Source organism: Dioscorea cayenensis, chromosome 2, assembly GCF_009730915.1.
Source record: "Dioscorea cayenensis subsp. rotundata cultivar TDr96_F1 chromosome 2, TDr96_F1_v2_PseudoChromosome.rev07_lg8_w22 25.fasta, whole genome shotgun sequence".
Lineage (NCBI taxonomy): Eukaryota > Viridiplantae > Streptophyta > Magnoliopsida > Dioscoreales > Dioscoreaceae > Dioscorea > Dioscorea cayenensis.
Window position 1 is genome coordinate 11,625,962 of NC_052472.1, and position 24,601 is coordinate 11,650,562.

Genomic DNA, 24,601 nt, shown 5'->3' on the forward strand with positions numbered 1-24,601 from the left:
TACAGTTTAATGGTTTGGCCGATGAGGATCCAAACAACCACATAGAGAAATTTTTGGTGGTGTGTGACATGCTCAAGATCAATGGAGTTACAGATGATGCTATCAGATTGAGGGCCTTCCCATTTTCCTTGAAAGGGAGAGTGAAACAGTGGCTACACTCATTACCTAAAGCATCAATCACTATATGGGAGGACATGGTGGAAGCTTTTCTTGCCTGATATTTCCCTCCCGAAGAATCTGCAAAGCTTAGGAATGAGATTTCTTCCTTCGTGTAAATGGAAATGGAGTCTCTATTTGAGACATGGGAAATGTTCAACAAACTCCTGCGAAAATGTCCTCAATATAGGTTTCTAGAGTGGATGATCATTCAAACTTTTTACAATGGTTTGAACCCAAGTACAATACAGTTACTTGATGCAGCAGTTGGAGGTACCTTAGGTAGCAAGACCCCCGGAGAAGCCCGACAGTAAATTGAAGAAATGGGTTTGAATAGCTACCAATGGAATGCTAGGGAGAAAAAGAAAGTGGCCTACATCCATGAGATTGATGTGGTTACATCGTTGGTAGCCCAAGTGAAGGCATTGAGTAACAAGTTAGACACTCTAACTTCTCATGGATTGGAGGCCATAACGAGTTGTGATGGATGTGGAGGAGGACTTGCCCTATCTGATTGCCTGATAGCCGTTGGTGGTACATCCTCCATTGAGAAAATTGACTTTGTGGGTAATGTAATGAGAAACCAAGGTAATACTTATAGCAACACCTACAATCTAGGTTGGAGGAACCACCCAAAATTTTCTTGGAACAACCAAGGGCAACAAAAGGCCATAGCACTACCGGGTTTCCAACAACAACCACGAACATGGAGAACTGAGTTTCAGGCTTGGAAACCCTAATGACCGACTTAGAGAAAGCCTTGACTAGATTTGTGCAATCATCAGATATACGGTTTCAATCAGTCGCGGCTACACTTCGCAACCACACTGCTTCATTACACAATTTAGAAAATCAAGTTGGCAAATTGTGAAGTCTCTATCGGAGAGACCACAAGGAAGCTTGCCGAGTAACACTGAGACTAACCTGAGAGAATATGTGAAGGCAATCACTTCGAGAAGTGGTCGTGAGGTCAAGGATAGGCTTCCAAGTGAGAAGACCATTGTTGAAGCACCCGAGGTCGTGGAGGTTGAGGAGAAAGCTAACAAAGAGAAAAAGGTGACACCGCTACCTTATAAGGTAAGAATCCCTTATCCTTCAAGATTGAAGAACGACCAAAATGATAAGCAACAAAAGAAGTTCTTGGGACTATTTAAACAATTGCACATCAATATTCCTTTTGTGGAGGCGTTGTCTCAAATGCCTCAGTATGCAAAGTTCTTGAAGGACCTTTTGACCAATAAGAGGAAGTTGGAGGAGAGTGCATCGGTGATCTTAGATGCCTCTTGTGCAGCAGTGTTGCAAAAGAATATGCCGAACAACAGGAAAGATCCTTGAAGCTTTGTGATTCCGTACAACATTGGCAATTTGGGTGAAGAGATGGCATTAGCGGATTCAGGGGCCAGTATCAATGTCATGCCATACTCTTTCTTGCAGAAGCTAGGCTTGGGAGAGCCTACGCCTTCTCGGATGGCATTGCAATTGGCGGACAGAATGGTGAGACATCCGAAGGGCATCATTGAAGACGTGCTTGTCAAGGTTGACAAGTACATATTTCCTGTAGACTTCGTAGTGTTGAATGTCGATGAGGATGTAGATGTTCCTTTGATACTTGGAAGGCCATTCTTATGCACTTCCAAGGCACTTATTGACATGGACTGCGGGGACTTAACACTGAGGGTTGGAGATGACAAGTTTACATACCGCCTTGCTGAAGCCATGCGACATTCTCTTGACTTTGATGATGCTCTGTATTTTCTTGACAGTACTGATGAACTAATCGATGAATATGTGCAGGAAATGATGAATCCGGACCCGTACAAGGGGTTGTTAGACCAAGAAGTGGAGAACGAAAAGGTGATGATGCTTGGTCCAGAGGAGAAGTTACTATCTACTCCGGGGATCGTGAAGAAGATGCTTTGGAAGATGAAACGGGAAAGGAGAGGCCACAAGAAACGCCCCAAGGCTGTTGGGGATGTGCAAGAATGGAATGGGGGTAATGATCCCTCCAATGGTAACAAGCTCGATAACTCTCCATCTACCTTCAGAAGACTATATTCATCATACTTCCAAGTCATGGGTAAGAGGGAAACCTTCATTTATGAGCCCCTATGAGGTAAGATAAGGTACATCAAGCTAAGTGGAATAAAACAAGCGCTTCTTGGGGAGGAAAACCCAAGTCTTCTACTGTTTTTCTAGAGTTTAGTTTTAGTGTTTGCATGTATGAATGACCCTATGATAAACACAGGGCGTGGACTCGCCTATGAATGACCCTATGATAAACACATGGGAATGGATAATTTCTACACCCCGTGTAGATCATACGCAAAGAGTTCTCCTCCATCCGGAGAATACATAACGGCGTGTGAGTACCCCTGTGAGTCTGGTCTAGTGAAAGTCCACGCCCGTGGGTAATTTCCGCACGGTTTGTGACACACTTACAGAGTTCTTCTCGGGTTAGACAGAGGAGCCACAAGGCATGCGTTTGTCCCTGTGTGTCGGGCATACAGACGTGGTGAATTTCCACACTCCCATGTGGTTGTGTTCAAAAGCATAGAGTGTTTTTTCCTGAGAGCACACAAGGGCATGCGTCTGCGCGTGTGGGTCTCTCCGGTGGAGTCACACGGGCGTGGGTAATTTCTACACGCCCATGTGGATGTGCAGAATTCCTAGAGATGCGGATTTTTGTTAAAATCTCTTCGCGTCTCTTCAACATTATGCTCTAAATCCTTCAGAAAACACTCTCTATTACTCTCCCGACTTCGTGACACTGATTTAGACAAGTTTCTACTCAAATTTCCAGCCTATTCTACATTTTACATCTTTAACTTGTCGGTAAACCCTTATTTCTTGTTTACTTCGTCAATTCTTGAATTTAATTGATTAAAATAGTGAATACTGCTTCATTCCTATGCTTTTGTGGGTTGGTCTTGTTTAGGAAGAGTTTAGGCATGAGTTGATGATGTATTTACGGGATTCTAACATGTGTCCAAATGCGGTTTTCATGCGTTCGTGGATCCACACGACCGTGTGGAATTTTCACACGACCGAGTGGACTTCCGTAGTATTCTCTTGTGAGGTTCTTTTGATTGTTTTCTTCTATAATTCTTACAGATATGGCACCTCGTTCGAAAAAGCAAGAGGGTAAGCGTCCTAGGGAGACATCACCTTAATTAGAACATATTGAGTTTTTGAACACCGAGCATCAGACTCGATTTGAGCGGTTATCGAGACTCGAGCTTTGAGCCGGTCTCGTTTTGTGGACTTGAGTGCGATGAGAGAGGTTCAGTGAGGTGATGAGTTGGTCGATGAGATTGACGAGCTGCTGGCCATAGGAAGGTGGAGGAGATTATTATCGATCCGAGAGCGAGCTATCCGCATATTGACGCTGGAGGTATTGGCTTCCTTCGAGTTCAATCAGGCATATAGGAGTTTCGATAGTATTGATGTCATATAGTTTAGAGCATTTGGACATCAGTTCATGATAAACGCCTAAATGTATGCATTTTATATGTATTAATCGTGTATTATTTGTGAACATGTTAACGAATTGATGCCCGTTTTATGTCTAAATTGGTTATTTCGGTGTTGCGGGTCTTAAATAGAGTCAAACAATGCTCAAAAATGCAGTCGGATGAATTCGACATCAAAAGCGGCATTTTTGGGGTCCCGATGCTTGTAGCGACCTGTAGCGCCAGCTATAGCGGTCATTGTTCTTCTTTGCGGCCATTTTGGTGGGAGTTTCACGGGCTCCATGCGCGCATGGATGCCCGTGAGGTTTCTTTCGGGGAATTCTCAAGCCTCGATTCTTTGTAGCAAAAAAACACTGTAGCTGGACACTGTATGCACCGGCGGGAGTTTTTGGGCATTTGGTACGTGAGCTTCCACGGGCTCCATGCGCCCGCATGGAGCCCGCATGGACTGACGGGGTATATAAGAGCTGATTTCTTCTAGGGCAGGGGAGGAGTTTTTGGAGGGTTCTTCAAGCCGATTTTCACCAATCTTTGAGAGGCAAGATTACATGTTTTTGGAGAAGGGAAATCTAAGGGAGAAGCTTCGGTTGGCTAGATCTTCATCGATCTCTTCTTTGGGGAGTTTGTAGAGCAGCGAGGGAAGCCGCCCCATTGCGGCGTCCGTGGAAAGCCTTTCCACCTAGCTTGGCTTGTCTTCCTTCTTCCATTGTTTGAGGGAGTTTTTATTATGCCTTTTGTAGTTGTTTGCATGGATTTGTTGCTTGGATTTGTTTGTATGGGACGAGTAGACCCCCAAGGTCACGGATGCTCGGGTGAACCTTGGGGAGTGAACTATATATTTGGATGATTTAAGTTTGTTTATTGCAATTGTTGTGTTTTTGAGATTCATTCTTGGTGCATTTGATGTGTTGCTTACATGAGAACTCACGTAAAACCATCTGTTAGGTTGTACTTGGTAGCGTGACCATACGCCCTTGTACTAGACACACCAAGTTTGGAAGGGATTCGTATGCGAATACGCCCGTGACCATCGGGTATCATGCACCCCTCCACCATTAGGGCTAGACCGAGAGTTGTGTTCGGCTCTAATTGGGGATTTCCCCACTTGTTAATGCAATCGTATGAGGATTTGATCGGAAGAAATTACGTGTCAATACTTATACCGGATTGAGGGGTCGATGGCCGTAACCATCGGGTTGACCTAATCTAGAAATCTCTAGGTCCAAACCTTCAATTGCATGACATTCTTAGCATCCGTGCACTTTAGTAGCCCCTAGGGAATCCGCAGTCCGTGACCGTTCCTTTCCCCGATTTTTATACCCCTCTCCCGTATTTTAGTCTCCACTTGTAGTTATCTTATTCAAATTAATAGATTAGAGAAACCTTTCGAATCATCGGCTAGAGCAATAGCGAAGAGGAAGTAAGGGTAGATCCTTGGGCCCGGGGAATACGACCCTCTCGTGCTCGCACGAGAGGTATTACTTGACGACTCCGTGCACTTGCGGATCGCATTCATCAGTTCAGTATGAGTGTCACTGAATTTTTCGTCCGAATGAGCTTGTATGATGAGACATACACAAAAACAGAGGAGTATGGGCACTTGCCGATAAATTATCCTGGTACCCTGACCCAGCAGCGAGCATACCAAGCTTCATGTAGACAGGGGCAGCATGAGCCAGGAGTGTCCAAGCCCTCATGGTTGTCCCAGTTGAGATATAGATATTTGCACTCAGTCCTTAGCATATCTGTGAATGGCCTAGGCGACAGCACAGTTGTTTTGAGCCGGCAGGAGTTACTCTATTTATATTCTATGGTCTAGAACGAGCCGATTCACCTGGGGCACGTGGTAGCAGAGTTTTTGAGGCACCAGGGCTAATATGTGCGAGTGGGAGTATTATTCGCTTACCCTTACATCACTAGACTCATCATGGGGATGGACCTATTGGACGCTATTTGAGGTGCCAAAAAGACGGTTGCCCCTTCCCCTCTTGGGCTAGATACAATAAGGATGATGGGGTTAGTGCGCATGTATGGGCCTGGAACATACATTCTCGCTAAGTATACCCCAGGGACCGCAGAGGGTAGAGAAGACACCACAGAGGGTTCACAGCAAGCCCCGAGTCTCAGTTTTTAATGATGGAGACTAGGGCACCACAAGCAGCATAGGAGCCACCCCCAGTGCGCATATTTTCTCTTTCCTAGCCTATGATCATCTTGAGAAGCTCGAGAATGAGGTGGGTGTGCTTTGGACCGAGATTACTGAGGTTCGGGCTACACAGGTTGCACAGTATGCAGGGGTGATGGCACGTCTTGACACCATACTGCAGTTATTAGAGCGAGATGTGTCCTCACCCTTCATTCCGAGACCGAGGACCTCTCAGGCCTTGCCAGCATCACCATTGCCATCTCCACCGGCAATGTTCGATTTAGCACCAGCAACAGCAGAGCCAACCGCGGATGACACCGACGCTTGAGGCGTCATTTTTTTCATTTCTTTTATTTTCTCATATTTTACTTTTGTATTATATTTTGGTCTTGTACACTCAAATAGGATCTTCCTTCTGAGTTTATCTTTTATTTTCATTGTCTCGAGTTGTATTTCATTGCTTTATCTTTATATACTCGAGTTATTTTTGTTTTTGTTGAGCTTCATTGAACCCCCTTGTGTATGGGTGCAGATGGTCTTGTCGGTATGGAAATTGAGGATTGGTCATGGATACAGTCAAGGTGTTTTACACTTGGCCGTGTGTGCTTCACAACTTGTTGGAACTTCACTCCCACAATTTAGCTCCATCAAATGCAACACTCGAAATCAAGAGAGTATTGTTTCAATTGCCACTCCCACATATTTTCTTGATTGCTATATTTTCTATTGTGCTTGCATGTGTACATTGAGGGTAATGTACATCTTAAGTGTGGGGGGAGTTCACTTTGCACACGTCCTTTACATAAGTTTTGATTGACATACATGCTCACGTAGCCAATGGCGGTTCACCTTAGTTGCAATGATTGTATTCTTGAATTAGGAGAATTTTTAACATTTAATATTCTGATGCTTTAGTTTTTTTTTTTTTAATTTCTAGGAATTTTTTCCTGATTGAAACTTGTTGCACCACTCACTCATGAAACTCTTTTGGAAACTCAAGTTCGGTGTTTAAGGGACTAAGTAGTTTTATTTCTATTGTTTCCTTAATTGAAAAAAAGATATATTGTTTAGTTGTGCATTTTGGGTAGAAAGAGCTACCACCTATGAAGTATGAAGCTACTCTCATAAGTCAGATACTAGTTATGCCCTAATGAGAGAAAGAGCTATCTCATAGGATGAGTGAAAAGCTACCACCACGATAGAAAGAGCTACCACCTCAAAAGTGTAAAAAGCCACCTTAGCGAGCCCGCTTCGGGAAAGGGAGCTACCTTAGAGGATGTGTGAAGCTACTACCATCTTTTTTTGTTTTTGTTACGTTTTATAGTTAAATAAGTCCCTTATACTTGGAACATTGAGGAGTATACTTTGGGTTCACTTGAGTGAGTTTACACACACTTACAAGGTTTCAGGTTTATTGTCCTTTTTTATTCAAGTTTTTAGCTGGTGCATTGGTTTTTCGTATTTAGTATCGAAATTTCCCTTACTTATAGAATGCTTTCCTTGCATATTTTGGTGAACCTAAGGCCAAGCATTTTCAATGTTTCCTTCTTCTATACTTCAATGTTTTATTTTTTTTCTTGAGGACAAGCAAAAGCTTAAGTGTGGGGGAGTTTGGTAATTGTTTGTGTGTTAGTAATACGAAGTATTCTTTTCTTATAATGAGCATTACTTTTATCTGGTTTTAGTGCTAATACATGTGTATTTGGGATACTTTCGTGCATGTAGGTTTGTGAAACTAAGTATTAAGAAAAGAAGCCCAAGTAGATCGTGAATGCACTATTTGGTGGAATCTTGGAAGAAACAAATGTGAAGACACAAGTTAGGTTCGAAGATACGTTAATATGTGCCAACATCCATTTAGCCAAGCAGTTACAATGAGTTGGAGAGGCACGAAGGCAGTCGCATTTGTGTATCCTGACTTGTGCATGGATAGTAGGATCTTCACCAATGAGGCTTTTTATTAAAGAAGCGTCACGATCTACGGCATGGACGTGTACCCGTTTATGTTCCCTCGATGAAAAATGTGGAATCGAGTGTTTTGGCAGGTACTATAGCAAGTTACTGTAGTAAATCACTATAGCAATGCACTATAGCAGTTACAGTTCATAGCCGGCCGAAAATCAGGATTCCAGAGAATCCACACAGGCCTGTGGAAATTCCACATGCCAGTGTGGAAATTCCACAGGGGCATGTGAAAAATCCACAGGCCCGTGTGGATACCCGATTCCAACCCTATTTAAGTCACGATTCAGCCCGATTTTAGGGGCCATCTTTCATCCTTCTCTCCAACTTTTCTCCATCTTTTGGGAGGCCGTCGGCTACTATTTACAGAGGCTTTTGGTAAGTGTTTGGAGTATTTCTACGGATTTGACACTGCGCTTCTCTTGGAAGAAGGTTATTGGGGGAGCTTTTATCGGCATCGATCCTGCGAGGTGTGCCCTAGGCCGGACAAGGGGACCTTTGGAGAAGAAGAGGCTACCCCACAAGACCATTGACACGAATACCAAGGGGTTTTTCCTACTGATTATGTTTTTTTTTACTTTTGATTTCATTATCGATTGTATCTTGCTCTATGGAGAGCTAAGTCATCTAGTGGGTACTTAGATTTTGTAAACCCTAGTATATTTTTGTTTCATTGACCTTTTATTATGCTTTCCTTAATTGATGTCTCTAATTGAGTTCTAATCTTGAATACTTGTTAAATGATTTCTTCCTTAGAGTAATACTAGGGTTGACAGACCATCTTGGTAACCTTTGTGGATGAATGACACACCATGAGGGTTAGGCAAAGCAAGGTTGGAGAGGGTCAAGAGGGTGAGTTGAGAGCTAGCGGAGCGTCCCCTTTTTCTTACGATGTGATTTATCCTACCTACATGTTCCAAGAGTTCTTTGTGGTTATAGTACAGTGAAGGGCTAATTGATGAACTCCGCTGGGGCTTAGTTGTCCGAGCAACAGAGTGAAGCGTTGAAGTGACTTTAGCACCCGTGGCTTAAATGTGACTAGGGATCTTTCACCTAGACCAAAGGGTTAGATCAACACATATGAATATGGTTTATCACCTGGAATCCTTAGAGCATCTTGCAACTTTACACAGTGTGAGGTGTTGAGACTGTTTGATTTGTCCACTGGGGTATAGTGTAGAGTTAGTCACGGTTAACCTTAGGTTTGGGACCGTGTATTTAAGGATGTCCACGACTCATTAATCATCAATTAGGAGACATAATAGTTGGTCTTGCACTTGAAACATTAGCCCTAAGGGGAGCATTGTCCGAGTACCCCAATTCTATCGATTGCCTTTCCTCTCACTTATTTGTGTCTCTCGTTCTTGTTTCTTTTATTTCTGTTTACATTAAATTTTAGCAACATAATCATTGTTCATCTTCACTTGGTTAAGTAGAAATCTTAGTATTTTTATTCCCTACTCCCTGTGGATACGATACCCTACTTACCTGGGATTTATTACTTTGACAAACCCGTGCACTTGCGGGTAATACGCAAGGGGCGTTGTCACATAGACACTATGAAATTGGTGGGGATGGTCTGGAGATGCGGACTAGGATTGTATATGATGATCATGCCCCATTCTGAGAGAGTCGAGGTTAAGGACAACACCAGAGAGGGGTCACAGCTAGTACTAGAGCCAGAAACAGAGCAAGCACAGGCAGGGGCTCCCCCTACAGCACAGGAGCCCCCACCAGTTTGGATATTTTCTCTACCTCGAGCCCATGATCAATTTAAAAGGCTCAAGAGCACTGTAGGGGTGCTACAGGCAGACTTGGCTGAGGTTCGCGTTATAGATGCCGTGAACCACACAGAAGTGATGGCACATCTCGACATCCTACAGCAGCTATTAGAGTGAGACGTTGCCTCACCATTCATCATGAGACCCCGGACCCTCAGGTATCCACAGCACCATCATCATCAGTTCATGCACCAATCGATCCACCTATTGCAGTATCTTCACTAGAAGTAGTAGTAGAGGAGCCCCAGCCAAACAACGATGCTTGATGCGTCTTTACATTTCTTTGCTTTTACATTTTTGTATTCCATTTCCGTATTTTATTTTGGACTTGTATACTCGGAAAGGATCTTCCTTCTGAGTTTATCTTTTATTTTTGTCTCGAGTTGTATTTCATTGCTCTATCTTTTATATACTCGAGTTTATTTTATTTTTGTTGAGCTTCACTGAATCCCCCTTGTGTATGCGTACAGATGGTCTTGTCAGTATCGAAATTAACAACTAGTCATAGGCACTGTCAATGTGTTTTACACTTGACCGTGTGTGCTTCACAACCCGTTGGAACTTTACCCCCAAGGATTTTTGCTCCATCAAACACACCACTAGGAGTTTAGGGGAGTATTTTTTTCAAATTCCCACTCCCACATATATTTTGAATTGCTATACTAGTTATTTTGCTTGCATGTGTACATTGAGGGCAATGTACATCTTAAGAGTGGGAGGGGGGGATTTCACATCATCGCACATGTTTTTACTTGTGCTTTGATTATACATACTCACGTAGACAATGGCGGTTCACCTTGGTTGCAATGATTGCATTCTTGAGTTTAGGAGAATTTTTAACATTGAATGTTTTCATGCTCAAGTTTTTACTTGAATTTTTAGGAATTTTTGCCGGATTGACACTTGTTGCACCACTCACTCTTAAAACTCTACTGGAAACTCAAGTTCGATATTTCAGCCACTAAATAGTTTTGTTTCTTGTGTTATTTTGCTGAAAAAAATTATACTTGTTTGGTTGTGCATTGGGGGGTGGAAAGAGCTACCACCAATGAAGTATGAATCTACTCTCATAAGTCGGATACTAGTTATGCCCTTAAGAGAGAAAGAGATATCTCATAGGATGAGTGAAAACTACTAACTCTAGTAGAAAGAACTACCACCTCGAAACTGTGAAAGCCACCTTAGCGGCCGCTTTGGAAAGGGCTACCTTAGAGGATGTGTGAAGCTACTACCATCTCTTTACTTTTTTTGTATATAAATAAGTCCCTTATACTTAGAACTTTGAGGAGCATACGTTGGGTTGATTTGAGTGAGTTCACACACTTACACAATTTTTGGTTTGTTGTCCTTTTTTTATTCGAGTTTTTAACTAGAGCAATGTTTTTTTGTATTTAGTGTTGAAATTTTCCTTACTTGTTGAAAGGTTCCTTTGCATGCTTTGGTGAATCTAAGGCCAAGCACTTTCAATATTTCCTTCTTTTATGCTTCAATGTTTATTTTTTTCTTGAGGACAAGTAAAAACTTAAGTGTGGGGGAGTTTGATAAGTGCTTGTGTACTAAGAATACGAAGTATTCTTTTCTTAAGATGAGCATTACTTTTATCAGGTTTTATCACGAATACTTGTGTTTTTGTGTTCTTTTGCGCTATATGGTTGTGGAGCCAAATAGAGAATAAAGGAGGCAAAGTAGATTGCGAATGCATTATATTGATAGAATCTCGAAGTGAACACACGAGCATGTTACTGTAGCTGTTACTGTCCAGATTCCAGCCTATATAAAGCCGTGAACAGCCCTGATTTCAGGAACCATCTTTCATCCTTTCTTCGATCTTTTCTCCAACTTTTGGGAGGCCGGCGGCTAGAGTTTAGAGAGGCTTTGGCAAGTCTTTTAGAGTGGTTCTACGGCTTTGACACCATGTTTCTCTTGGAAGATAGTTATTGGGGGAGCTTTTATCGGCACCGATCCAGTGAGGTGTGCCCTAGGCTTGACAAGGGGACCTCTGGAGAGGATGAGGCTACTCCATAAGACCATCGACACAAATATCGAGGGGGTTTTCCAATAGATTACATGTTTTTAGTTTTGGTTTCATTATTGATTGTATCTTGCTCCAAGGAGAGCTAAACCCCCTAGTGGGTACTTAGATTTGTGAGCCCTAGGATGTATTTGTTTCATTAACCTTTTATTATGTTTTCCTTAATTGATGTCTTTAATTGAGATCCAATCTTGAATGCTTATTGAATGATTTCTCCCTTAGAGTGACACTAGGGTTGAGAGTCCATCATGGTAATCTTTGTGAGTGAGTGACACACCATGAGGATCAGAATAAGCAAAATTGGAGAGGGTTGAGAGGGTGAGTCGAGAGGTAGTGGAGCGTCCCTTTTCCCCTCCGGTATGATTTATCCTACCTCCACGTTCCAAGAGTTCTTTGCGGTTACAATAGAGTGAATGGTTAAGGGATGAACTCCGCTAGGGCTTAGTTACGCGAGCAATAGAATGATTCGTTGAAGTGACTTTAACACCTAAGGGTTAATTATGACTAGGGGTCTTTCGCCTGGACCAAAGGGTTAGACTACATATACGAATAGGGTTTATCACTTGGAATCCCTAGAGCTTCTTGCAACTTTACACAGTGTGAGGTGTTGAGACTGGTTGATTTTTCCACCGGGGCATAGTGTAGAGTTAGTCACGGTTGACCTTAGGTTTGGGACCACGTATTGAAGGATGTCCATGACTCATTAAGCATTAATTAGGAAGCATGACAGTTTGTTTTGCACTTGAAGCAATAATCCTAGGAGTAAAAATATCCGAGTACCCCAGTTTTATTGATTGCCTTTTCTCTCATTTTATTATGCCTCTCTTTCTTATTTTCTTTAGTTTATTTGTTTCAATCTTAATCCACACCATCATTATTTTATTTCCACTTAGTTAAGTAGCAATCTTGGTGTTTCTATTCCTTATTCCCTATTGATACGATACCCCACACACCTAAAATTTATTACTTCGACAAACCCATGCACTTGGGGGTCACACACAAGGGGTTTGTCAGAAACATAATGAAAGATCAATGAAACAAAATCATCCTAGGGTTTACAAGTCCAAACACCCACTAGGGGTTTAGCTCTACATTGAGCAAGATACAATCAATAATGAAATAGAATGTAAAAGCATTCAATCCATAAGTAAAACCCCCTCGTAGTCCGTATCGATGGTCTTGTGGAGTTGCCTCATCTTCTCCAAGGGTTCCCTCGTCAAGCCCAAGGGTATACTTTGCCAAATCGATGCTGACGATAGCTCCCCCAATAACTATCTTACGAAGGAACGCGGTGTCAAAGGCCGTAGAACCACTCCAAAGACCTAGCCAAAGCCTTTCCTAACCATAGCCATGAGTGCCTCCAAAGATAGGGAAATGATGAGAAAAAGATTCTTCAAAATGTCTAAAATCGTGGCTTTTATAGGGGGCCGGAATCAGGCATCCACACGGGTATGTGGAATTTCCACACACTCGTCTCACTTTCCAAATGTTGATTGGTTATGAGCTATAAAGTAACCACTACAGTAATTTTACTACAATGATTTAATACAGTAAACTACTACAATACTTCACCAAAATACTCCCGAATTCACACTTTTTATGAGGCCACATGAATGGGCACACATCCATGCGGTAAATCTCGTTGCATCTTTAAGTAAACCACATTGATGAATGATCTTGCTAGCATTGCACAAGTCAGAACACATGAGTGTGACTACCTTTGTGCCCTCCAAATTGCATAATCGCTTGAGCACAATGGAGGTTGGCACACACCCACATGTCTTTGAGCACAACTTGTGTCTACATGTTTGCTCACTCCAAGGCTTCATCAACAAATGCATCCATGATCTACTTTTGCTTCAATTCTTCCACAATTGTCTCTATAACCCTAAGTGTACAAAAGAACATATATACACATGAATAAGCAATAAAATCTGAGAAAAGTAATGCTCAATGTAAGAAAAGAATACTTCATATTACTTATACTCAAGCACTTATCAAACTCCCCCACACTTAAGTTTTTTCTTGTTCTCAAGCAAAAATAAAACATTAAAGCATATAAGAAGGACAATCAAAAGTGCTTGGACTTAGGTTCACGCAAATCATGCAAGGGAAGCATTCTACAAGTAAGGAAAAATTTCAACACCGAATAAGAAAAATCAATGCTCTAGCTAAAAACTTGAATAAAAAAGGACAATAACCCGATATCGTGTAAGTATGTGTAAACTCACTCAAGTTAACCCAACGTATACTCCTCAAAACTCTAAGTAAGAGGGACTTATTTATTTACAAAGAAAAAAAGAGAAGGTAGGAGTTTCACACATCCTCTAAGGTAGCCCTTTCCTAAGGGGCCGCTAAGGTGGCTTTCACACTTTCAAGGTGGTAGCTCTTTCTACCAGGGTGGTAGCTTTTCGCTCATCTCATGAAATAGCTCTTTCTCTCATTAGGGCATAACTAGTATCCGACTTATGAGATTAGCTTCATACTTCATAGGTGATAGCTCTTTCCACCCCCAATGAACAAACAAAACTTTTTTTTCTTTTCTTTTTCCTTCATTTTCATTTTTTTTCAAAGAAATTAACACAAGTAACAAACTAAAACAGTCCCTTAAACATCAAACTTGAGTTTATACAAGGTTTAATGAGTGAGTAGTGCAACAAGTGTCAATCGGGCAAAACTTCCTAAAAATTTAAGTAAAACTAGAGCATGAGAACTATCAATGTTAAAATTTTTTCTAAACTTAAGAATACAAATAATGTGAACTCCCCCCCCCGCCACACACACACACACACTTAAAATGTACATTGTCCTCATTGTACGCATGTAAGCACAATAAAATATAAAGCAATCAAAACATGTGTGGAGATGGGTAATTAAAACAATACTCCCCTGAACTCGTAATGTTATGTTTGATGGAGCTATATTCATTAAGAGTTGAGTTTCAACGGATTGTGAAGCACACACGGCCATATGAATGCCACATTGACTGTGCCAATGACTATTCCTCAAATTCCAGACTCAGACACATGACCATATGAATGTCACAAGACCATGTGAACCCCCTTGTGTATACGTAAAATGTACCATTAGGAGTTCAGGGGAGTATTGTTTCAATTGCCCATCTCTGCACATGTTTTGATTGCTTTATATTTTATTATGCTTACATGCGTACAGTGAGGCCAATGTACATCTTAAGTGTGGGTGGAGTTCACATTACACATGTTCTATACTTCTGCTTCTTTGTTGATGCTTATGTAGCCAATGGCCATTCACCTTAGTTGCAATGTTTGTATTCTTAAGTTTAGAAAAATTTTAACATTGAATGTTCTCATGCTCTAGATTTACTTGAATTTTTAGGAATTTTTGCCGGACTGATACTTGTTGTACTACTCACTCATTAAACCTTGTGGAAACTCAAGTTCGATGTTTAAGAGACTATTTTAGTTTGTTTCTTGTGTTAATTTCTTTGAAAAAAAATGAAAATGAAGGAAAAAGAAAAGAAAAAAAAGGTTTTATTTGTGCATTGGGGGTGGAAAGAGCTACCACATATGAAGTATGAAGCTAATCTCATAAGTCAGATACTAGTTATGCCCTAATGAGAGAAAGAGCTATTTCATGGGATGAGTGAAAGCTACCACCTCGAAAGTGTGAAATTCACCTTAGTGGCCGCTTAGGAAGGGCTACCTTAGAGGATGTGTAAAGCTACTACCTTCTCTTTTCTTTTTGTAAATAAATAAGTCCCTCTTACTTAGAGTTTTGAGGAGTATATGTTGATTTGACTTGAGTGAGTTTACACACACTTACACGATAGCGGGTTGTTGTCCGTTTTTATTCAAGTTTTTAGCTAGAGCATTGATTTTTCTTATTCGGTGTTGAGATTTTTCCTTACTCGTAGAATGCTTCCCTTGCATGCATTTGGTGAACCTAAGGCCAAGCACTTTCAATTTTCATTCTTATATGCTTTAATGTTTTATTTTTGTTTCAGGACAAGCAAATTCTTAAGTGTGGGGGAGTTTGATAAGTGCTTTTGTATAAGTAATACGAAGTATCCTTTTCTTACATTGAGCATTACTTTTCTCAGATTTTATTGCTTATTCATGTGTATATGTGTTCTTTTGTGTATCTAGGGTTATGTAGACAATTGTGCAAGAAATGAACCAAAAGTAGATCTTGGATGCATTTGTTAATGAAGTCTTGGAGTGAACGAATGTGAAGACACAAGTTGTGCTCAAAGACATGTGGGTGTGTGCCAACCTCCATTGTGCTCAAGAGATTACGCAATTTGGAGAGTCACTAAGACAGTTGCACTCATGTGTTCCGACTTGTGCAATGCTAGCAAGTTCATTCATCAATGTGGTTTAGTTGAAGATGCAACATGATCTACCGCATGGATGTGTGTCCATTCATGTGGCCTCGATGAAAAGTGTAGATTCGGGAGAATTTTGGCAAAGTACTATATCAGTTTATTGTAGCAAAATTACTATAGTAGTTACTGTTCACAGCTCGCAGGAAATCAACTTCTGGAAATTCACATGGGCGTGTGAAAATTCGACACGCCCGTGTGGATCCTAATTCCAGCCCCTATATAAGCCGTGATTTCAGACGTTTTGAAGAATCTTTTTGTCATCTTTTTCCCATCTTTGGAGGCGTTCGTGGCTAGGGTTTGGAGAGGCTTTGGCTTGGTCTTTAGAGTGGTTCTACGGCCTTCAACACCACATTCCTTCGAAAGATAGTTATTAGGGGAGTTTTCATCGGCATCGATTCGGTGAGGCGTGCAATAGGCTTGACGAGGGAACCCTTGGAGAAGATGAGGCAACTTCACAAGACCATCTATACAAACTACGAGGGGGTTTTACTTATGGATTGAATGCTTTTACATTCAATTTCATTATTGATTGTATCTTGCTCCATGGAGAGCTAAACCCCTAGTGGGTGTTTGGACTTGTAAACCCTAGGATGATTTTGTTTCATTGATCTTTCATTATATTTGTTTAATTGTTGTTTTTAATTGAGTTCCAACCTTGAATTCTTATTGAATTGATTTTCTCTTAGAGTGACACTAGGGTTGAGAATCTATCTTGGTAATCCTTGTGGATGAGTAGCACACCATGAGGGTTAGACAAAGCATGGTTGGAGAGGGTCGAGAGGGTGAGTCGAGATATAGCAGAACGTCCCCTCTCCCTTCTGATGTAATTTATCCTACCTCCACATTCAAAGAGTTCTTTGAGGTCATGATAGAGTGAAGTGCTAATAGACAAACTCCTCTGGGTCTTAGTTGTGCAAGCAACAGAGTGAAACGTTGAAGTAATCCTTAGTATTGAGGCTTAATTGTGACTAAGGGTCTTTCTCCTGGATGAAAGGGTTAGATCTATATTAGAGAATAGTGTTTATCACTTGGAATCCCGAAATCTTCATGCAACCCCACACAGTGTGAGGCGTCGAGAGTATCTCTTTCTGCCGAGACATAGTGTGAGGGTTAGTCACAGTTGACCATAAGTTTGGGACCGTGTGTTTTAGGATTTCCTGACTCATTAGACATTAGTTAGGAGACATAATGAGGAGTCTTGCACTTGAAATAATAGTCCTAGTGTAAGCAATGTCGGGGTGTCCGATTTTCTATCGATTACCTTTCCTATTATTCTATTACATCTCTTTCTTCTTTACTTTATTTCTACTTTTCATTGACATTGTTCACATCACTCTTCAATCATCATCACTATAGTTAAATAGCAATACTTGTATTTCTGAGCACTATTCCCTGTGGATACTTTATTACTTCGAAGGTACTTTATTACTTCGATAACCCGTGCACTTACAGTACACACATGCAAGAGGTGTGTCAGAAATATGTTTACTCAAGCACTTATCAAGGATCCTCGTCTGGTAGCCTATAGAACTATACTGAATTATGGACCATCTGTACAAATGCAGGCTTAAGCTCAAAGTTGTTTGTTGCAACTTGTAGATGCACTATACTTGACTGAGAACCGTCAAGAGTGGGATAAGCATAGTCCGAAATGGTCTTATGTTGATTGCCTTGATCTACCATGGTGTCCAACTACTCTCGCTCAATACTCACTATCAAAGATCCTGTCTCGTTTAGTAAAACTATTCTCAATCTGGTTCCAATCACTCTTTTTATAATACTCTCATACATTGATATCAAATAAAGAGGAAAATAAATAAAAAAAGAATAGAAATGGCTAAAGTGATGAAAATTCAAGTGCTCCTAATATCACTAATCTTCCCTAGAAACAGCGCTAAAAACTTGATAAGGACGCAAGCATACATGTCGATCACATAATAATATTGTGCATAAAGCAGAGTGTCAGTCCATAGTGAAGAAAGTGAATACCAATAATAACCCTAATTCCAAAAAATAGCCTAAATGATCGAGAAATGTGTGTAAACAAAAGAAACTAAAATGAGAATTATGAAAAATAAAGCAGAGGAGAAATCATGGGAAAATCGATGTCCGGGCATAGCAACCATGTAGGTTTATGGAGTACTGGACAAAGGTTGTCTAAGTATGCAATCCTAATTGAATCAAGAGGTTTTCAGAATTATACTACCTAGATTTCTTAGATAAATAGTAACTAAATAGGTGCAGAGCTGATACAAGCATCCACACAATCGTATTAACATTCTATGAAACCTCACTGTGAGCTAATGACAATCTTTTAAGCGGATAATCTCCCTCGGAGAAAGAGATTACCCCTAATCTAAATATAAAGCGAAAATGTGATTTCTCCTAAAATCATCTCTACATGATTGCAAAGAGCATATAGATAATCACTAACTTACTAGGAAGGATTGTGTGAGATTAAGTCTCTAAAATACCATAATTAGAGGCGTATTCACTATCCTTTCAATTGAGGCATGTCTATGCTAGGTGGGAATTTGTTCTCGTCATAAAGCACATCAGACATCTAAAAACTAGGGGACTCTCACCACAATAGCAATCATTCAATAAAACACATAATTAGATTCAAATAGAGATGATTGCAATTAAGAAAACAACTAAAACATCAGAGATCCAACAACCAATGTCAATGAAATAAACCCTAGAGTTCAACTATGCCTAACATATACAAATTATCCCTCCATTAGAGAAGGAAAAGCATTCAAGATATGAATTATAGGAGAAGACATGAAAAACATAAAAACCCCTTCTCAATAGCACCAACAGAGGATCACTGGGGAAGCCCTAGGAAAGCTTCCACACATGCTGCCAAGGTGAGCTTAACGCCTACGACCTCCAATCCCCTTGAATGAGGATCTAATTCTTCCTTCAAATAACTCCTTGAGTGATGGAGATTCATCTCCTTTCTTGCATAACTTCACCTTTATGAATCATCGAAAAGAAACGAATTAAATGCCCTAAAAATCCTCATTTGTTCTATTTATACTTAACTGTTTATGGGCTGCTTACGGGGTAAGGACGTGGCCATAAGGAAGCTAGAGAAAATAGTCACAAGCCTTACAGGACTACTTATACCCGTAAGTCATACCTGTAAGGCTCCTGTTTGTGTTACGATCAAGCTTACAACTATAAGAGCTGGACCGTAAACTTCACTATTGTTTCTTGCAACTGCCCTTTTGGGCATATGTTATGGTTGTAAACTTCTCTAGATGGTCCGTACGGGCATCCTTACAGGCGTAAGCCTTCCTCGGCATCCTTATGAGCTAAGCCTTGCCCGTAAGGTTCTCTAATTTGGCTCTGAATCCCCTTTATAGGCATAAGCATGCCCGCAAGGTTCTCTGGAATCTACTTATGGTCATAAGGTTGGTCGTTAGCTGCCCGTAAGCTACCCAGTTTGCCTTCTCCTTATTCAAATGATGTAGAGAGATATCCAACTCCTTCGTTTAAGATCTAGAATGCTTCATTTTGGCTTTCTCTTATCTTGTAGTGATGCCCTAAGCCTGAGAATGTAAAATGCACTAGATTTAGAATCGAATTTCAAAGTATGGTTCTAATACATGCCAAATAAGTATACAAAATTATATGAAATACATAAACATTGTACACTCATCAATTTGCAATTTGATTAATCTTTCTAGTTGATTGTGATTCAATGCATAATTTTTAAATGATTATCTTCTTGATGTTATGAAGAAGAGATTCCCATGTATTAGAACACACATGCCATGTTAGATCTATGCATGCGCTAAAAGATTAGGTATTGTTAGATTTCTAGATTAAAATTTGATTTAGCCCTTTTAGAGGAGTTCTTGATCTTAGAGCGAACATAGGAGGCTGGGATAGAAGAGATTTCATCTTAAGTTTCTATTGTTTGAGACCTGATTATCGAGATATTGGGACCAGTAGGCCACTGAATTCCACTGGTCAAACACTAGAACATAATTGTGACAATGTAGTCCATTTCATAAGTAATTGCTAAGAAACTTCCCATACAGTCACCCACTCCTTCCAATTGCACTTAATGATCCTCAAATTATATTTTATTAATTAATTTGTAGTAGTAAAATTTAAAAGACACTATATATATTCACGCTATTGGTTAAGTGAAAAAGAAGTAATATGTGTCTCACGTTGTTCCCTGAGGAATACGTCCCTCGTGCTCACCCACAAGGTATTACTTGATGACTCATATACTTATGGAGTCATTCACACTAAGCCATTCACATGGTTGGCATGCATCAAGACACATAGGGGCCTAAATCCCTCCTAAAAGATCTGAGTTAGGTCAGCCTACATGACTTGTGAGAGCCTTGCTTGTACATGGAGGCCGCACGGGAAACTACATGGGTGTCATGTGATCGCATGGGGACCATACAGGGATCTTGATGAGGCATGATGGCATTGTGTGGACCTTGTATGGTACTATTCATTACTATAGTACCTTGACATTGCTGCAATAGTAGAGTACTATAACTGATAAGTGCTTGAGTTGACATATTTTTTTATATGTTTTACACGCATTGAGCATCATTTTTATCATGGTTTATGTCTCATAAATTCTATTTGGTGTTCTTTTGTGCAAGTGGGTTGTGAAGGATGTGAGAGAAGAAAAGGGAGTAAAGATAGGCTATGAAGGCATCATGTGGGAGTTTCTTTTGCAAGATAAATATCAAGACACAAGAGGAGTTCATATAAATGGGGGTGTGTGCCAACTTCCATGAGAATCAAAGCTAGATTTTGACTTAGAAGGGCTCAAAGGCAATCATACTTCCATGTTCCTATTTGTGCGAAGAATGCAAGAGCTTCCCAATGATGATTCGATGATGAGAAGCCTCATAATATACCATGTGGATGTATGCCCGACCATGTGGCCTCAAGAGAAGAGTGTGTGAGTCATGTTTATGAAGAGTACTATAGTAAAACACGGTAACAAAATACTGTAGCATTAAGATTTCTCCAACCCACACAAGCATATGAAGACTCACACGGTTGCATGGAGGCACATGACAGACGCAATTTTTGACTATAAATAGCCTTTTGCCCTATTCTTTGAGACCTTTTGCTAGCAATTGGAAGGCAAAGCGGCTAGGGTTTTGAGGAGAGGTCTTTAGCAAATTTGGGGGGCATTTTTCACCAACTTTGATAGGCCTTTTCTTTTACATAGCATCAAGGGAGCCTTTGGCAACCTAGCTTCAAAGAGGGATCATTCAAGATGTTGAGCGACCTATAAAGGCCATCATCATGAATTGAAGGGGTTTTTATTCTATGGTTCTATTTCTTTTCATTGCATTATTCTTTGCTTTGTAATTCTCCCCATGGAAGGCTAAACCCAAGTAGATATTTGGGCATGTGAACCCTAGGATCATATCTTTGTATTGATTTACTTTATGTTTTCTATTAAATCCGACTTTAATTGAGTTTCAATCCTGTTTTCTCATTGTTTGCATGTCATATTAATCATTGATATTGACTTGTGATTGATTTGTCTTGCATGATATGTTACCTTGGTGAGAGAGATGTCTCTATTAGGGTTAGAACTCCAAGATTGAGGAGGGTTGAGAGGGTGTGTTATGAGATAGTGGAGTGTCCCCTTTTTCCTCCAATGAGTTCTTCCTATCACGATATTCCTTAGACTTTATACAATCATATTTGGTGTGAGGAGTGAGATTGAGATATTTCTCCACCGGGACATTGTAGGGGATAGGGATCTTTCGCCTAGAAGTAGGGTTAGATCTATCTTTAGGAATCAGTTGTACTCTTAGAAATCTCTAAATTCCATTGCGGTCATATGTGGTGTGAGGTGTGAGATTGAGCGATTTCTCCACCGAGACCTCGTAAGGGACTAATATTGGTGGCCTGGAGGCAAGGACTGATTATTCTTGGATTACCTCGACTTATTTAACTCGGTTTAGAAACATATAGTAAGTCTTGTGCTTACTTTACTTTTTCTTGCTTGCTAGCAATATTCATATTCTTGTGATTGAGTTCATGTCACCATAATCTTGATTCTGACCAGATAACTGAGAAGTGGTTACTACTAATACTTCCGTTCCCTGGGATTCGACTACCCGACTCATTGGGTATTTTATTACTTTGACAACCGTGCACTTGCGGTACATGTATGCAAATTGGTGTGTCAATAACATTGTTATAGTGATCTCTATCTAAACTCATCCTCTTTCTTGCCTGCTTAGGGACAAGTGTGAGTTTTATATATGGATGATTTGGCCTTCAAAATACGTCAAAGATATTTCTCTTTGCTTTAAGTGATCTTCTAATATCTTAAAACAAATATAACACAAAAAAGGCGTAAACGAGTAACGGAGTCTTGAAATTTGCATGAAAGTGCCTAAAATATATCAATGAAATATAGTGTATTTAGACACTTATCATGGTTCCTCTTAGATATCTAAAGATCCTCTTGACTATAACCTAATGTATAAGTCTAGGATTACTTTGATTTCTATTGTTATCCCAACTGCAAAGCATATGTCAAACACACCATAGCATACATTAGACTATCGACATCACTTGCACATAGCACCTTAGTCATTTCTTGCATCTCTTCTTTTGATTTAGGACACTAATCTATAGTCAAGTATGGGTTTTGTTTCTATTGGAGTATCAACAAGCTTGTTGTAATGCATATAGAAGCATTGCGAGATTCTATTAATATAGGTCTTTGAGACAAACTTAGAAATTTCTTGGAATGATCCCTCGGGATCCTAACCCTGAGAATTTATGATTTCTCTTACAAGTGTATGGGATCATCAAGTAATACCCTACGTGTGACACATGGATCGCATTTCACCTGGCCATGGAAGTACTATTACTCGTTTTTCATCTACTTTCTAGCCTACAAAGTCAAGTGAGAAGCAACAAAGAAAATAAACTAACTAACTTATGGATGGGTTATGAACACACACAATGTGATAAACAAGGGAGAATCAAGCATGAGAAGGGAGTGTTCAGACAAGGAATCACCCTAGGGTTGTTATTAAGGCCCAAACTAGGATAGTTTAAAGATATATCGATGATAGTTAAGACCTAGAGATCTCTTGAATAGATTAACCTCAATCTCTTGGTGGCTAAGCCCTAATTCCATACAAGTGTTTATCAGAATCCCTTCCAAGTCAACTCCTCCTACGATCACATAGTGTTCTAGGAGATCTCTAAATAGGAGTAAACCTAAATTTTCTTTGGCTTAACCCTAATGTTGGAGGGCTACCAATACTTGAATTTCTCCGAGGGTCCGCACAAGATTCCCTTTTCAACCTACGTATGACCTAGTATAAGCACACTCTCATGTCAACAAATACAATTCAAGAATAAACTACGGAGTTCTCTATGTGTTGCTCAAGGCATGCAAAGTACAATAGATTGAATCTCAAACAACCATCAAATTAATAAATAACAACATCCAAAGTTTTGTAACAAGAATCACCCTAGGGGTCATCCAAATCCAAACACAACAATAAGTGAATCCCTTATGATGAGTAATACTTATACAAGAAGAGAAACACAATAAAGAAGTGACACACCCCTTTGCGTGTGACCCGCAAGTGCACGGATTTGTCGAAGTAATAAATCCCAGGTGAGTGGGGTATCGTATCCACAGGGAATAAGGAATAGAAACACCAAGATTGCTACTTAACTAAGTGGAGATGAAACAATGATGGTGTGGATAAAGATCGATGCAAACAAACTAAAGAAAATAAGAAAGAGAGGCACAATAGAATGAGAGGAAAGACAATCGATAAAAGTAGGGTACTCGGATATTGTTCCTCCTAGGATTATTGTTTCAAGTGCAAAACCAACTATTATACTTCCTAACTAATGCTTAATGAGCCGTGGACATCCTTAAATACACGGTCCCAAACCTAAGGTCAACCGTGACTAACTCTATACTATACCCTAGCGAAGAAATCAACCAGTCTCAACACCTCACACTGTGTAAACTTGCAAGAGGCTCTAGGGATTCCAAGTGATAAACCATATTCCTATATGTAAATCTAACCTTTTGGTCCAGGCGAAAGACCCCTAGTCACAATTAAGCCCCAGGTGTTAAAGTCACTTCAACGCATCACTCTATTGCTCGCGCAACTAAGCCCAAGTGGAATTCATCCCTTAACTTTCACTCTATTTTGACCACAAAGAACTCTTGCAATGTTGAGATAGGATAAATCACACCAGAGGGGAAAAAGGAATGCTCCGCTACCTCTCGACTCACCCTCTCTACCCTCTCCAATCTTGTTTTGTCTGACCCTCGTGGTGTGTCACTCACTCACAAGAATTACCAATGTAGACTCTCAACCCTAGTGTCACTCTAAGGGAGAAATCATTCAACAAGCATTCAAGATTGGAACTCAATTAAAGACATCAAATAAATAAAACATAATAAAAAAGATTAATGAAACAAATACATCCTAGGGTTCACAAATAAAGTACCCACTAGGGGTTTAGCTCTCCATGGAGCAAGATACAATCAATAATAAAAATCAAAAGTAAACACATGTAATCCATAGGAAAAACCCCTCGGTATTCATGTCAATGATCTTATGGAGTAGCCTTGTCCTCTCCAAAGGTTCTTTTTGTCAAGCCTAAGACACACCTCGCCGGATCGTTCATTTG

At 40.3% G+C, this 24,601-nt stretch overlaps 1 non-coding gene across 1 annotated transcript; it reads right to left on the reverse strand.

The window, feature by feature from the left end:
* Window positions 1-242: 242 nt before the first annotated feature.
* LOC120281647 lies at window positions 243-349 on the reverse strand. The gene has a single exon (XR_005542751.1). It is a non-coding gene; the product is annotated as a small nucleolar RNA R71 (small nucleolar RNA).
* Window positions 350-24,601: the final 24,252 nt, after the last annotated feature.